This window comes from Myotis yumanensis, unplaced genomic scaffold (genome assembly GCF_028538775.1).
Source record: "Myotis yumanensis isolate MYYU_CA2020_CCGP unplaced genomic scaffold, mMyoYum1.0.hap1 SCAF_15, whole genome shotgun sequence".
NCBI lineage: Eukaryota > Metazoa > Chordata > Mammalia > Chiroptera > Vespertilionidae > Myotis > Myotis yumanensis.
In genome coordinates, this window is record NW_027223766.1 from 30,718,347 (window position 1) to 30,733,117 (window position 14,771).

Genomic DNA, 14,771 nt, shown 5'->3' on the forward strand with positions numbered 1-14,771 from the left:
TCCCCCCTCCGTGGGCCATAGTATCCAAGTCCCAGCTTTCAAATGTGCAAGTTAGGAACTCTGCCTTCCCTCTCCTCTAAAATTGTCCACTGGCTTTGCATTGCCTGCAGGATAATGATGCCAGCTTCTTGCCTGGGCATTTGGTAGACTTCCTATGTTCATTCACCTGATGTCCTGCATCCCTACACTGGGTCTCTCTGTCTTGGTGGCTCTCCCTCTTGCCCATTATTGTAAGTGGGGTTCTCCTAGCGGCAGGGACTGAGATGGGGATTCTCATGCAAATGATTTTTTGAGAGACTATTCTTTATGGAAACCAGGCATGAAGGAGGCAGGAATGGGCAGGACAAAGAACTGGGCAAAGTTGTGGGTTCAGTTGTCAAACCTCAACCTGGGGAGCTCTGCAGCCTGCATGGCCCCACTTCGAAGCTGCACCCCCATATTAATCAGCCATTGGCAGCAGGCGGCCATCTGGGTCGGGGAGGTTCACTCTAGAGGTGACACTGTAGCCGCAGCTCCCAGGGTAGTTCTCTGGAGATATGAGCAGCCAACACTCACAGCATGGGGGTGACAGCACTGGCCAGGGCAAGGGGATCTGGTCAGCTCACCAGAAACTTCCAGTGTGCCCACCAATCAAACTCGGACTGATCCTTGAAGACCCAGACAGACTCTATCTGTGGGAGGTTTTCCCCAGTCCAGGAATCCTCCTTCTGAATGAATGCTTTGGCCCTAAGGGAATATTCCTCCAAGCCATCTCAGTTTGGGGTACTGATTGGGGGAGGGGGTGTCTCTTCCAGGAATGCCAGCTCAGGTGGCTGCTCTTGTCTCCCGTGAATTCCATAGCCAGGAGGTTTGAAACCCTATCTAGGTTTCTCTCTGGCCTAGCATTTCCTTCCACCTGCCCCCTGAATGTCACCCCACTTGATCACCCATCAGTCCAGGCAGGTAGCCTGCTGTTACCTGCTGCCTGCATGAGCTGCCCTCCGAGGGAGATGAGTTGAAACAAGCATCACTTCTTGGATGACACTGGCTGCCACTCAGAATCTGGCAGTTGGTCAATCCTGGCTCGTGTCATTGAGTATCATGGCTTATTGGTGCAACTGTGAAAACTGTTCGGAGGACAGTTGAGGCATTTCTGGCGACTGTAAAGAGCTACCACTTCATAGTTTGGTCTGGAACTAGATTTTGAAAGTTGCAGCCATAATCCAGTAGTCCCAGAGCAACATTCACTTCCTCAACCATCTTTTCTCCCTTGTTTTCTATTTATTGCGTGCTGCATAGGGGAACAAGAGTAAGATGTGATCTTGCATTCAAGAAATTGATAATCCAGGGAAGGAGATGGGATTAAGACAGATATGTATAAACCTGGCAATAACGAAGGGAATAATACGACAAGCAAGGAAGTGCATAGGGCATGGGTTAAGAAGTCAGTCTTTGAAGTTAGAGGGCCTTGAGGTCAGATTCCAGGTTTGTGATTTACTAGCTGTGGGACTTTGGGCAAGTGATTTAATTTTCTTGGCTTCACTTTTCTCATCTGTCAAATGGAAATAACAATAGTACTCACTTTACAGTGGTTTGTGAGGATGAAATAAGATTATCCCTGTCAAGTATTTAGCTTGTCACAATTGATAAATGTTAGCTGTTATTATGAATGTTGTTATTCTTATGGAGGTTTCCATAGAATAGGTGGAGTTTGAGTGAGGCCTTGAATTTTTACAGGCCAGTGAGACTTCCCATGGGGATAAACAGCCTGGAAAGAAAAAAGTGAGGGAATAATTTATTTGGAAATTAGTAAGTGGTATGGACTGGGGATGTATTGATGAATGCTTGACGGGTTTCTGCAGGAGCTGATGTTGTAAATATTCTCTGAATAACATATAAATATAAATAATATATAAATATAAATAATATATAAATAACCAATATATTTATATATAAGTAATATGTAAATATTTTTTAAATTTCTTTGATCTGTAGACGTTGAATTACTTTTATGCATTAACATTCATTTATATTAAAGAATGCTAGTGGGCCTGGGGTCCAAATTTATCTTATTGCAAAATAAAAGTAATTATGAGCGTATCTCCTTTTATAGGTAAGGATGCACAGAGATTGGCATGCTCTTTAATCTGTGTTACTGGTGAGCCAGCCATAGGTTACATGGGGCTATTGAGCACATGAAATATGGCTAGTCAACTGAGAGACTGAATTTTTCATTTCATTTTAATTAATTTAAAGCTAAGTAGCCTCATGTAGCTAAGGGCTACCATACTGCACAACATTGCAGTCTAGGAATTATTTGGGATATCTGCAGTGGGCAATGCGCAAATGGGAAGCAAGGAGTTTGGATTGGTGTGGGGCGAGGGAGATGTTTCTGATTGAGGGTTCCGGCACTGTAATTCCAGATGAGAAGGACCACAAAACTCACTGTTTATTTTGATCAGTATTATTTCAGAGAAAATTCGGGCAATCTAGGACTAAAGTAAGATGAGCTCCAATGGAGTGCCTTGAGAAATACCAGGCTGATTACTGAGCCACAGGAAGCAATTTTCATAATCAGGCTCTGTTAATAAAGTATAGACCACAGTCAATGTGTACACACAGTATCCTCCCCACCTCCCTTGCTTACTCTGGCACATAGTACATAAGAGTTCTTTTTCTTCTCGGCTTCAGATTTTAAACAAATGAGGGAAATGCTGTGGTCCCATTGAGGACTGGGAAACCTTACAGCCTTTACTGTGGGTGAGCAGCTAATGAGAAAGCCCTTGACAAGAGCATGCTTTGTGTCCTGGCTTCTGGCCTCCAGCAGTTCATTTGCCTGCTGGGACCACTCTATTCAGATGGCCGGAGTTGAGCAATGGGGAGGGGGCTGAGTGAAGAAACACAGACTTAATCAATCAGGACGATTCAGCAAGATTCCATTTGCATTGAATCAGGGCCAAGGACCTGAGCACCAAGGGAGTGTCTGCATGGAAGTCGACATTTTAATGATTTGATTAGTTTAGGAAGAATATTTTTATGGGTTTGTCATCGATTATAGTAAGTACAGAGTGCAGTTGTTACATGATGATGAACTTCCATTACCTGCCTCGGCTGTGCACACGTGGTCTGTGTGCCGATTTCAGCCCTGGGCCCTAAGGGTAATCTCGTGCAATCCTCTTAAAGAAAGCGCTGTTTAATGACTAAAACCGTTAATCATATTAAATACACCCCGTGCTCTGGGAAAAAGTGCCCAACAAGCATAAATTTTAAAAAAGGTTTTAAATGAGCTAAATGGGGTGTTTTGGGGAGGATGTAGGGTGGAGGGAGTTGTAAGGGGGGAAGCGAATGGATGAGGAGATGGAAGAAGATAGTAATAATAGCTACAGTAATGGTGCTGTTTATTGATCTCCTCTCTGGCAGGCACTGGGTTGAGGGAGCATCAGTACACATTGGGCCACACAGAAGAGACTGTCCAACTCCAAGTAGCTTAAACAATAAGGAACATCCCTGATCTCACATAAAGAGAATTGAGAAGGTATCCTGAAACGGTGCTTCTTCTGTGTTTTCATTCTAAATCAGGATTCCAGGGGGACATCTTTGTGATCGTCTTGTTTTCCTCTAGATTTGGCTGGTTTTAGTGACGTTCAATCTGAGCAGTGAAAATGGAAGCTGGCCCCATCCTTCCAGACCAGGGCAGGTCTAGTTGGCTAACAAGGTGCCTGGGAGGTGGGAAATCCCAAGTGGATTCATGTGGCGTCTGTGTTGGTAGGACTCGGGGGTTCCAGATCCACATCCCATTGGAGGCCTCGACCAAGAACAGGCTCCTGCCCTCCACAGGCAGGGAACTTCCTGAAGGGTTTTGTTTGTGAGGACGTGGATAGGGGTGTCATCCCCTCCTCGCACTTCCCCACCACCCATTTGGTTTCTTTGCACAAGTTTCGTGGAATTACATTGACAAGTCCAACCACCATTACGAGAACTACAGCTGCCCAGGGCCCCAAGTACAGAGGTTTTGTGCAGTGACGGGCTGAACTGAAGAAGAAACAACCCGACTCTTTCCTTAGATGTCCTGTTCACTGAGGCAAGATTTTATCAAAGCTATTTCATTCATTCCCCTCTGCCTGGCATTCTTATGTAAACCAGAAACTGGGAGCTTAGCACATGGCATTGTCCTGGAAAGGTAGGTTTTCATGAAATGTTTTATATGCCCTTAAGGTTTACGACTCTTTATTTGACAACCCAGGTTCTCTCTGTACCTGTGGTTTTCTGTGTCCAGAGACTATAACTGAGGTGCAGATATTTTAAGTGTGAAATAAAGCTGTGAGTTACAGAAATACATATTTGCATTGAGATATTCAAGAAAATGGAAAATGACAAAGATGACTAAGCAGGATTTTGTGCAGAAAAAAAAAGTTGGGTTTGAAGGGTGGGAGAACGGGGGAGTAGAAACAGGACACCTACGGATGGCAATGACAGCGCCGGCCCTGCCCTCACAAACTGCTGTGTTGTTTCTGAGCGCCTCGGGGTGGGAGGCCTCTTTAACCCACATCCGTTGGATTCTCTCCACAATCGTAGGGGGTTTGGAGGTCTTCATTTTAAAGATGAGGAAACAGGCAGAGAGTTTTCAAGAGCAACAGAGCAGATTTTCAAGCCCAAATCTGTTTGGACAAGGAAGCTCCTGTTTCCTCCCGAACGATGCTTTTGAAGCTGTGTTCTGCTGAATCCCAAACATTCTCTAGGGTGGACGCGTGTCTGGGACCAAGTCAGGGAGAAAGGGCTAGAGTGGCTTTGAGACTCCCAACCTCTGCTCTTAGTCAGTTTTATATCTTGAGTTAATACGTACTATTTTTGTGGAGGAAAATGTTCTGTGCTTTAAAAAAAAAGTTTATTTTTTATTGTTGACATAATTACAGATACAGATGTCCCCTATCCCCTCCCCCTATACTCCCCCTCCCCACCCTGTTCTGCCCTTTAAAAAATTAAAACAAAACAAAAAAAGAACAGAAGAGGGCCCACTGCTGTTCTGGACCACGGTGCTTGCTTCAGGTGGGTACCCTTGTGCAGTGAGGAGGGAGCAGAAGTGGGACCAGTTCTGGGTGTTCTGAGCGCCCAGCTGGCTGGCTTCCTGTGAAGTCACTGCAGTCCCACTTTCATTCAGTAGAAAGGAGCTGAAAGGAGGAGTCTTTGAAAGAGATAGAGGAAAGCAAAGCTGGTCTTCAAGATGAGAAGGAAGGCAAATGGCGTGTGACACTCCTTGGAGGGAATTTCCCAGTAGGCTCTGCCTCTAGAGCTTCCACAATAAAGCTTAATGGGAAGTCACTTCCTGGTCTCAGTAGAAGCCCAGGGGGGCTCTCTTCACCCCCTTGTGACTCCCCAGGCTCACTCTGCTCTCTTTACTGAGACCAGGGTCTGTGCCTCCCCCATTCTTGTCTTAGAAAGTCAGCTGTGTTCTGCCTCTGTGGATGGCTTCTCCCTTCTCTTCCTGCAGGCAAGCAACATGCCTTTTCTTTCATTTCAGATGTTTACTGCTAAGCACTCTGGGGAAACAGATGGAGGGAAACAAACCCCCCAAAAGCTCTCCTTAATCCTGTTGTGTGTGTGTGTGTGTGTGTGTGTGTGTGTGTGTGTTTTGAGGAGGGGGGTGGTTCTGAAAATTTACAGGTGTGTCCAGATCAAAGGGGTTGCAAAACATCGTGCTGAAGCAATGCATGTTGAAGGAGAAGGCACAGACTGTTCTGGATGGGAGAGATAACTTTTGTCCAGAATCCCAGACAGGAGAGGAGGTTTTGCTGGTAGGACTGAGGCAGAGGTTCCCAGAGCTGGAGCCAGGAGGGAGGGGAAGCAAAGCCAGGTGGCAGGACCCCACCAGGCCTGGGAACAGGAGTCTGGACTTGTCATTTGAAAACAAAGCAAGAAGAGGCCTGTGGTGTGACACATTCAGAATGGGATAGTGGCCTGAGTTCAATAGAGGGGGCGAGTGTATCATCTTTCTGTGCCCCGTGCCATGCATTGCTTCTTTCATTTGTTCATTCAGCAAGTGTTTTTAGAGCTTATTCTTTACTTAAAATGGGCCAAACCTGGTCTGGGCACATGGGATGCAGCTGTAAATAAGACCAAGTAGGATCCTGTTCTCCTGAGACTTATATCCAGTAGACAAAATAAACAAACTAGCCAGTGCTTAGCTGAAAATATCCCAGAATGGTGAAGGCTATGCAGAGAATTAAAATAGGTTTCTGATGTGCTAGAAAGTGACTGGATCTATTAGGGACCAGGAGGCCTCTCTAAGGGAGGGTTCTGGAGGTAAAAGGTGAGTATAGAATATTGCCAATATTGTGAAGGTTGAGGAAGAACATACCACTGAGAACAGCTAGTGCGAAGGCCCTGAGGCAGGCAAGAGCGGTATGTTCAGGGAATAGGAAGAAGTTTGATGTGGCTGGAGTCGAGTGAGCAAGGGGATGAATGTTAGGAGTGTTCATTTTGTGTCCTTGCGGAGTATCCCTGAGTGTTAGCCTCTCTGTACTGCTGTGCCCCCACTGCTGGCTCTGGCCTTCACAAGCTCCACAACTGGATTTTGGGTGTCCACGGATGAGAATCCAAGATCTTCCATTTTATGTTTTCATTTTTATCATAATCTTGACAGTCATAAAAGTATTTTCTGTGTCATCTTGATAACCCTAGGACTGAGCAGAGCTGTGGATTTCATAACCATTTCTATGTGTTTTTTTGGTGGTTTTTTTTTTTTTTTTTTTGCAATTGGCTTGTGCCCAAGTGAAAGCCCAGGATCAGGCCATGGTTCATGTTTGAATAGAAGAAAAGGGGCAGGCGGAGTGAGCGATCCAGAGATATGGGTGTGCCAGACCCACGAACCCGGGTGAGGCAGCCAGGACCACGTGAATGTTGCGAGTCGGACTCGCATTTTTACATGTCAGCTCGCCACTGTAGAAGCAGTTTTAGCGATGGTACCCTGTAGCTTTTTCTCCCCTGCTCCCAGACTTGGTAATTGGATTTAGATACCAGTTAAGGCGGCTTTCAATGCCTCCAAACTAGCCTTATCATCAAATGAACAAAACACCTTTTCGGATTTACCCAGGGGACTGCTCAGTGCAATCAGCATGAAGGGCTTGCTTCCTGGTCTACATTTTGGTTAAGCTGAGGTCTGATTACCTTGAACCTGCAAACAAAAATTTTGAAGTTTCTAATAACTTCTTGTTCCACCAGCTTAAGTAAAAGGAAGTTAAAGCATCAAAGAGCCTCTAACACAGAACCTACCAGAGCTCTTTCGTTCTCTCTCCGCATTCCACGTGGGCCCGTGGGTTTCAGCAAAACAGCAGGATTTCAAAGGAAAATAATTTAAATTGCTTTGGCTTTGAAAAATGTGTGTTCGTGCATAGGGAGTAACATCGTAATGAAAATAGATTAAATAAATGCATTAACCCATGGGCTTTTTCTTCTTCAGATAGCTACCTAATACCTGCCCTCAGGTGTTTTCTTCTCTCTTCTTCCTAATCTCCCCCTTTCTTCCTCCTTCCCTCTCCCGCCCCCCCCCCCACACTCACCCATATATATCAATGTAGCTTGTAATTTATAAAGATGTATCAAGTCCTGATATTGCATTCTAGCCTGTTCCTAATCACGCCTTCCCTGCAGTGTGTGCACAGGAAATGTACCCATATATCAACCTGCTCGGCTGCTGAGGACTTGTCAACTTGTCATGTTACTTATATAAATATAGAAATACATATTTATCTCGATAGACATTTTGCCATCACAGCCTCTTCTCCACTCCCACAGCCTCTAGCCTAATCCATTTCTACAAATGATTTTGGGGGGTGGGGGTGGACCCCATGTGGATATTCAAGGATATCAGTCTATCAGAAATGAAGAAGTCTGTGTGAGTGAGTGTGTGTGTGTGTGTGTGTGTGTGTGTGTAAATGTCCTAGTCTTTTGGATATATGGGTCAAATAATTAATTTGCATTCAATGCCTAGAACTGTCTTCATAGCTTCATAGCCTGGGGAGAAATGCTGGTTGTCAATAGTGGTGCCTCCCCACCCCCACTCCCAATTTTATTTGGTGTTTCATCTCTTTCTCTCAGTGTGTGAGCATCTCAAAAACATTGACTAGTCTGCTTGTGCTGGGGAGAGAGAGATGGCAGTGAGTGACAGGAAGTCTCGTCCTTCTTGATTAATGACAAGGGTCCCCATTTGGTTAACTCTTCTAGGCTCCTAGCAAGCACATAGCTACAGACAGATATCCATGTGGAAATAAGCATGTTACTGTGGCTCTGCAAGCTTTGCAGTTAGGAAGAGCTGGGTAGGTTTCATCTTTGGCTCACTGCTTCAACCCATCCCTATGGCCCTGATAGGAACAGCTCTGGGGATTCAGGCATGGTGACTTACCAGAAAAAAATCTGTTGAGTCTACTTATAATTCTTTGATTTTTTTTTTTTGGGGGGGGGGGGTCATTATTTTTCATCGGTTCATTTCTTCAACAAATATTAAATTCCTAGTCCATGTCTAATAACTGCTTTTCTGGCTAGTCTGTGAGTATGACAATGGGAGGACCATGAGTATTGTTTATTGTTGTGTCACCTGTGTCTTTCACATTGCATAGCATGTTCATATTTGTGCATGGAGTGATTGGGGAAGTGCTCAGAATGTGATGCTTCCTATGACCTATGTTTAGGTCACCTGCTTGTTGTTGTTTTAATATTTTATGATTTTTTAATTGGTTTTTAGAAAGAGAGGAGGGAGAGAGAGAGAGAGAGAGAAACATCTACGTCAGAGTGGAACATCAATCAGCTGCCTGCTGCACACCCCCTACCAGGGACCGAGTCTGCAACCCCGGCATGTACCCTGACCAAGAATTGAACCAAACAACCTTTCTATGCACGGGACGACACCCAACTAACTGAGCCACACTGCCAGGACCTGTAGATCATTTTTGAGCTTGTGTCTCGTGTCTGTATTTTATGTATGTTTCTTTACCTTCCCTGCAGTAGCTCTTTCTTGAGCTCAGCATCATAGACACTGCAAAACAGAACACTGCTTAGTCAGGCTTACTCCATAAACAGACTGCACTCATTGAGCACTGACTGTATACCCAACCCTCTTCTAGGCACTGCACATGCATGAACTCATTTCCTCCTCCTAGGGACTTAGGAGGTTTATGCCTCCATTAGCACCTCAGTTGACATAGCCAAAGACCAGGACGGATTCAGACTTAGCTCAAGTGATCCATCATAAAGGAGGTTTATTTAATCAACCTGGGGCTCAGTTATTTCAGTTTTCGATTTGGCCTTGGGCTTTTGGTTTGTGTTAATGGGAGCATAACTCAAAGTCCTTGGCCTTGTGTGCCTGTTTTAATCTATGTCACAAGTGCTTGCTCCATAAAGAAATGGTCTCACTTTTACTTTTCTCTTAAAAGAAAATTCTACTCTGTGATGCATTGGTTTATTCTTCTTGTTTTTGGAATATTGACTGATGTGTCAAGAGACCCTGTGGGCTCTGAGCACAAGCATCTCCAGTCATGTCTGACAGCCACGCAGGCCTGCCTGAGGTTCCCCATAGTCGAGCACTATGGGGCAGGAGACTTGTTACTGCTAATTTCTCTTGGATGTGAGATCTGAGCCAATTGCCAGTTCAGTTTCCAGTTTCCCTCAATTGTTATGTTCTAAATAAATGTAATTGCTCATATTATCTTTTCTTTTCTTTTCTTTTTTTTTTTTTTGCGATCCCTATTTTTCCAGAAAGGCATTCCTTCCTTAAAAGGTTGAATTTTTTTAAAACTTTTTGAGGAAGTTTAAACAAAGCCAGAATTTTTAGATTCTGCACTTAGTGAGATTTTATTTTGCCTGTTTTGCTCATTGACTCATTCATTCATTCATGCATACATGCATGCATTCAACCACATATTTACTACATGCCTGCAGCATGCCAGGCACTGTGCATAGGTGCCAATTTCCAGTTATGAGCCAGACAAACTCCTGCCCTGGTTCTTTGGACTCATCAAATGGAACTTAGAGTAGTTGACGGAACAGTGGCCTTGGTTTTAGCTATCTTCCAACTGTTCATTGGAACCAACTGTGCATGTTTTGATGAGTCACCCAAACGTCTGGCTCTTCACCTGCAGAATGAGGCTGTTGACCAGATGTCATCTGTCAACTCCAAAGGTGTAAGATATTTATGACAAGGAAGGTGCCCACCCAGTTAAGATCTGAGGCAGCTTTCATATCAGTCCTGTTCACTAAGAAGGAAGTTGCCTTCTCAGCGGGAGGCTGTACTGAGTAAAGGACATCCCCTGTTTTGCTTCTAGGGTTTCTCCTTTGACCATGGTGGCCAATGTGAAAGAGAGCTGTCCATCATCCAGTGACTAATGCAAGCAGGACCCAGGACGTAATTCATGGGGTCTAGCACAGAGTGAAAATGCAGGCCCCTTGCTCAAAAATTAAGAATCTCAAGACATAGGAGAGCACTGAACCAAGCCAGGGGCCCTTCGGTGAGCACAGGGTTTCTGTGTCACTGCATGGGTCACATGCCCACATAGCCGGCTGACCCTGCCTGCAAATGAATCTGATAGAAGTAGCTTTCTGCTTTTGTAATCAGAGTAAGCGGGTACATCACTGTTTCACAGTGTGTTGTTTTTGTTATTATTACTATAACTAGAGGCCCAGTGGACGATCGGAGCCTGCCGGCCAGGGGGAGGAACCGAGAAGTTGGCCGTTTCTTCCCGCTCGCTGCCCCCCCCCCCCCGCCCCCCGCCAGTCGCCCTCTGTGTGTGGGGTGACCAGTGGGGTGACCAGTGGGGTGGGGGCCTTGGTCTGGTACTGCCCATGTTCACTGCCACCCACCCCTAGTTCCCTGTTCCCCATCTGGCGATGAGGGCATACAGGCTGGGGGCAGCTCCTGCATTGAGTGTCTGCCCCCTGGTGGTCAGTGTGCATCATAGTGACCGGTCGTTCCACCATTCAGTTGATTTGCTTATTACCCTTTTATTACATAGGATTATTTTAAATGACACTGCCCCCTCTGCCCACCTTCTCTGGTGAAGGTATGAACTCCTTGAGGCAGGGACTACAGCTGACTTAGTTCATGATTTCCCTGCTCAGATGGCTTATAATGGCTTATAGTGGGCCAACACACATCTATCTGACCTGATGTGTGTTGAATGCAGTGAATGCAATGGTCATTTCTTGTAAGGAGAAACTGGGAATTTTCAGTTTTTTTGTGTGCAAGAAAATTGAGCTTTAAAAATCCAGTTAAAAGCCCAGCCAGTGTGGCTCAGTGTTTGAGCATTGATCTATGAACCCAGGAGGTCACTGCTCCATTCCTAGTCAGGGCACATGCAGGCACGATCCCCAGTAGGGGGCATGCAGGAGGCAGCAGATCAATGTTTCTCTTTCATCATTGATGTTTCTATCTCTCTATCCCTTCCCCTTCCTCTCTCTAAAAAATCAATAAAAAAATATTTTTGAAACTCCAATTAAAATAAGTCAGAGTAAAGTTTAATGAGGTGCTTGTGGAAACGAAGGTGAGCTGTCTGGCAACGTGTTCTGAAATATTACAGGGTCTGTGTGGCATAAAAGGGAAGATTCCTCAAGCAGGGGGATGGTTTGTTTTGTTTTAAGCCGTTCTGATGCAACACAAATCAGTACTTTTAGTGCTTGTTGGGACTTCATGAAAGATGACAGCCAAATAGGTATAGCTAAGAAAATCCGTGAGTGAAATTTATAAGCTAGCAGTGTCCGTAACTCTGCATGTACTCTGGGTGATATTTTAAATCAATGGTTTTCTTGTGTAGGGCATAGTTATTACCGTGCATATCCCACAAGGCAGACAACCCAAAAGAGGGCTCGTTGAAGGAGTTATAAATTGCACATATAAACACCTGGACTTTGGAGTGTTGGGGTGAAGCCTCTGAGGTGAGATTGATGAAATACTTTGTGACATTCAGGGCTTTAGTTGCTAGTTTCCTTCTAGAATTTTTGGCAGGTCTTTAACCAAGAGACATCAATGGTGCTGTTATTTTCAATAACCTGGACTCTCTAGGAAAATTTAGAAATCCATCCCACTAGAAGGTAAATTAAGATGTTTATAGGCAAAGCCTTTTCCGTAAGCATGTTGTAGGGTATGAATCTTTTAAGCAGGATCTTTATTCTGTTTCACCTACTATAGTGTGACTCTGGCTTCAGTGACCCCTCCTCCCAACCCAATTTCCCAGAAACAAATTATATTTATGAGCTATTGCATTTAGATGTTTGAATTTAGTTGATTTTTTTGCAATAAATGACATTTTATGGATTCATATCTCAGGCAACCCCCCAACCTCTTCCCCCTACCCCCCACCCCATCCCGTCCCTGCACCTAGCCTGGACTCTGCCTTAGTGATAGCCTGAAGGATGAAATGGCAGGTGCGGGACAGTAGGGGGAGCTTGTCTGAACTGCAGCCAGGAAGGGCATAGAAGAGAAGGTTCTATCTGGGGTAGTACCTGGTTCACCTTAAAAGGAACTCCTCTGAATCCTCATTCCTAGGATGACAGGCTATAAAGTAATGGTCATCCTAGACCCATTTGAGGCCAATAAATCTTCCCAAAATATTTTAAATGCAAGAAGAGGCAGAGGATTGAGAAAAGAAGAAGTTCGGCCACCAGGTGAACTAGACAGCAGGGTCCAAGTTCACCATGACAATTGCACTGAGGCCATTGATTAGGTTCTTAAGAAGAGGCTCCCAGCTCCCCCTAGCAGCTGAGTGTTGCTGTGCTGGAGGGAAAAGAATTCTGTGTTGACCAGGTGACCAGGTGCTGGCCGGCCTGCGGTCTAGCCCAGGCGCTCTGTGGACTTGATTTGGACCTGAGGCAAATCACTTAACTCTTTGGGTCTCAGTGTCCTTAATTTTAAAATGAAGATGCGAATGGAGACAACATAGGAGATAGTTATTGCAAGATACTAGGGACCTAGGGATGGAAACATTTTTTTGTTTTTAGGCCCAAATAACGTCAGATATATTCTCCTGGACCTCGACTCTTGTGCCTTCCGTAACTGGGAAAGACTTAGGGAATGTGATGACGTTATGGTTACCTGTTGTCTGCAGGCTTATTGAGAGCAAGTTACTTTTCTCTGCAAACTTCTACTCTAACTCTGAAATATGCTGCCAAGTTTCCCCCATAATAGTAAATTTTTTTTGGTTTATCAATCCATTCATTCTTTCAACAAAGGGCTAGATGAAATGCCCTGGAAAGAATGATGAATAAGACAGACAGAGCTCCTGCCCTGGTAGCTCATGAGCCTTCTCCTGCCATATGAGCAAAGCCATGGAACACAGTGAGTGAGAGGGAGTGGCATCGAATTGTTAAAGTATCCCCATTTCTAATCTGAAGATACCCACTATGGCAGGGGCTGGCCTGCATGCAGTCCCTTCCTATCTAAAAGATTACATATCCATCTTTTGGGATATTTTCCTCCAGGGAAACATGTCTCTGTGTTTATAATGAAAATCATTTCGGCACCAAAATTAACAGACCCTAACTTGGGTGTTTTAGTTCATTAGGGAAATGAGCTGCAGAGTTTTGGGCGTCCCGTAGTGAGCCCATTACATGTCAGAAATGGTGTACATTTCAAGAACCATTTACTTATGGGCTTTATTAATCACTCCTAGCTCTGATAAAAACTCCCTTTGACTTGGCAGACTCCAGTATGCAGAAGAGAGGGGTGTTGATTTTGCCTAATCTTTATCAAACTTGGGTTAGGTTTTATATCCTTCAAGTCATACTGGAACAGATTTCTCCTTCCTCCCTGCCTCTCTTCCCTCCAGTTCTGTGGTGCACAAGCCATTGTTTCTCTGGGTTCCCTACTTTACCTGTTTTGGCTTTAGTGATAATTATTTTTCCCAAAGTACATGATGTCACCAAGGAGATCAGTAGTATGCACCTGGCCCAGTAATTGCTGGCAACTGCTGATTGCCTTTTTGCTCAGAAGATTTGGAAAGATATATAAAGGAGTATAAACAGATAATTTCCTTCTAGCTTCTGTTAGCCATACAACCTAAAGGGGATTCCACTCAGTTGGCTTTTATTAGCAGCAAAATACCCCCGCCCCCCATAGACAGTTGCTCTGGAGGGTAGCTGATGACATAGAAAGGAAATTTCCTAATTGTGTGTGAACTATAGATCCAATTAGTCGCTCCTTGTCCATATTCTAAAAATTCTAGCCCAGTGTTATGCACAGAGAGAACAGTCACCTGTTAAGTAGAGACAGAAAAAGAAAATTTTCCCAAACCAGGCAGTTTTAGAGTGGGCTATATGAATTTACTGCTTTGTTTCTTAAAATGCAGATTGTGATGCAGTAGATTTAAGTTTGAGTCTGAAATTGCTCATTTCTCACAGGCTCCCATGGGATGTCACTTCTGATCCAAGGGCCTCCTTTGAGTACAACCGAGTCTGCTCTGTGACCAGAGTCCCATGGTTCTTACTCCCCAATATGTCAGTGATGGCTGTGCTGTCCTTCTCCCTCTAACGTGGCCCCTAACACTGGTTGTTTGCGGAGCTCCTTCCCACTGAGCACCCAAGATGCCATATCAGAATCATCTTCAAAGGACTTACTATGTAGAGTTTCAGTACAGATTATATTTGGGGGAGGGAACAGAGATGGAAGTCACCGTTACTTCCTGTTGTTTCTCTAAGTCAATTAAGCATATAGGAAATATCCAAAGTCCCCCCCAGCATTAGTATTAGGAAATGTTGCTCTTTATTCTGTGATAAGTCCCGCAAATGTTCATTGCAGCCGACAATAGAGACTG

At 44.6% G+C, this 14,771-nt stretch overlaps 1 protein-coding gene across 2 annotated transcripts in view; it reads left to right on the forward strand.

The window, feature by feature from the left end:
* EXT1 (exostosin glycosyltransferase 1) overlaps nucleotides 1-14,771 on the forward strand; it is a 262,787-nt gene that overhangs the window by 147,138 nt on the left and 100,878 nt on the right. The window lies entirely within an intron of this gene.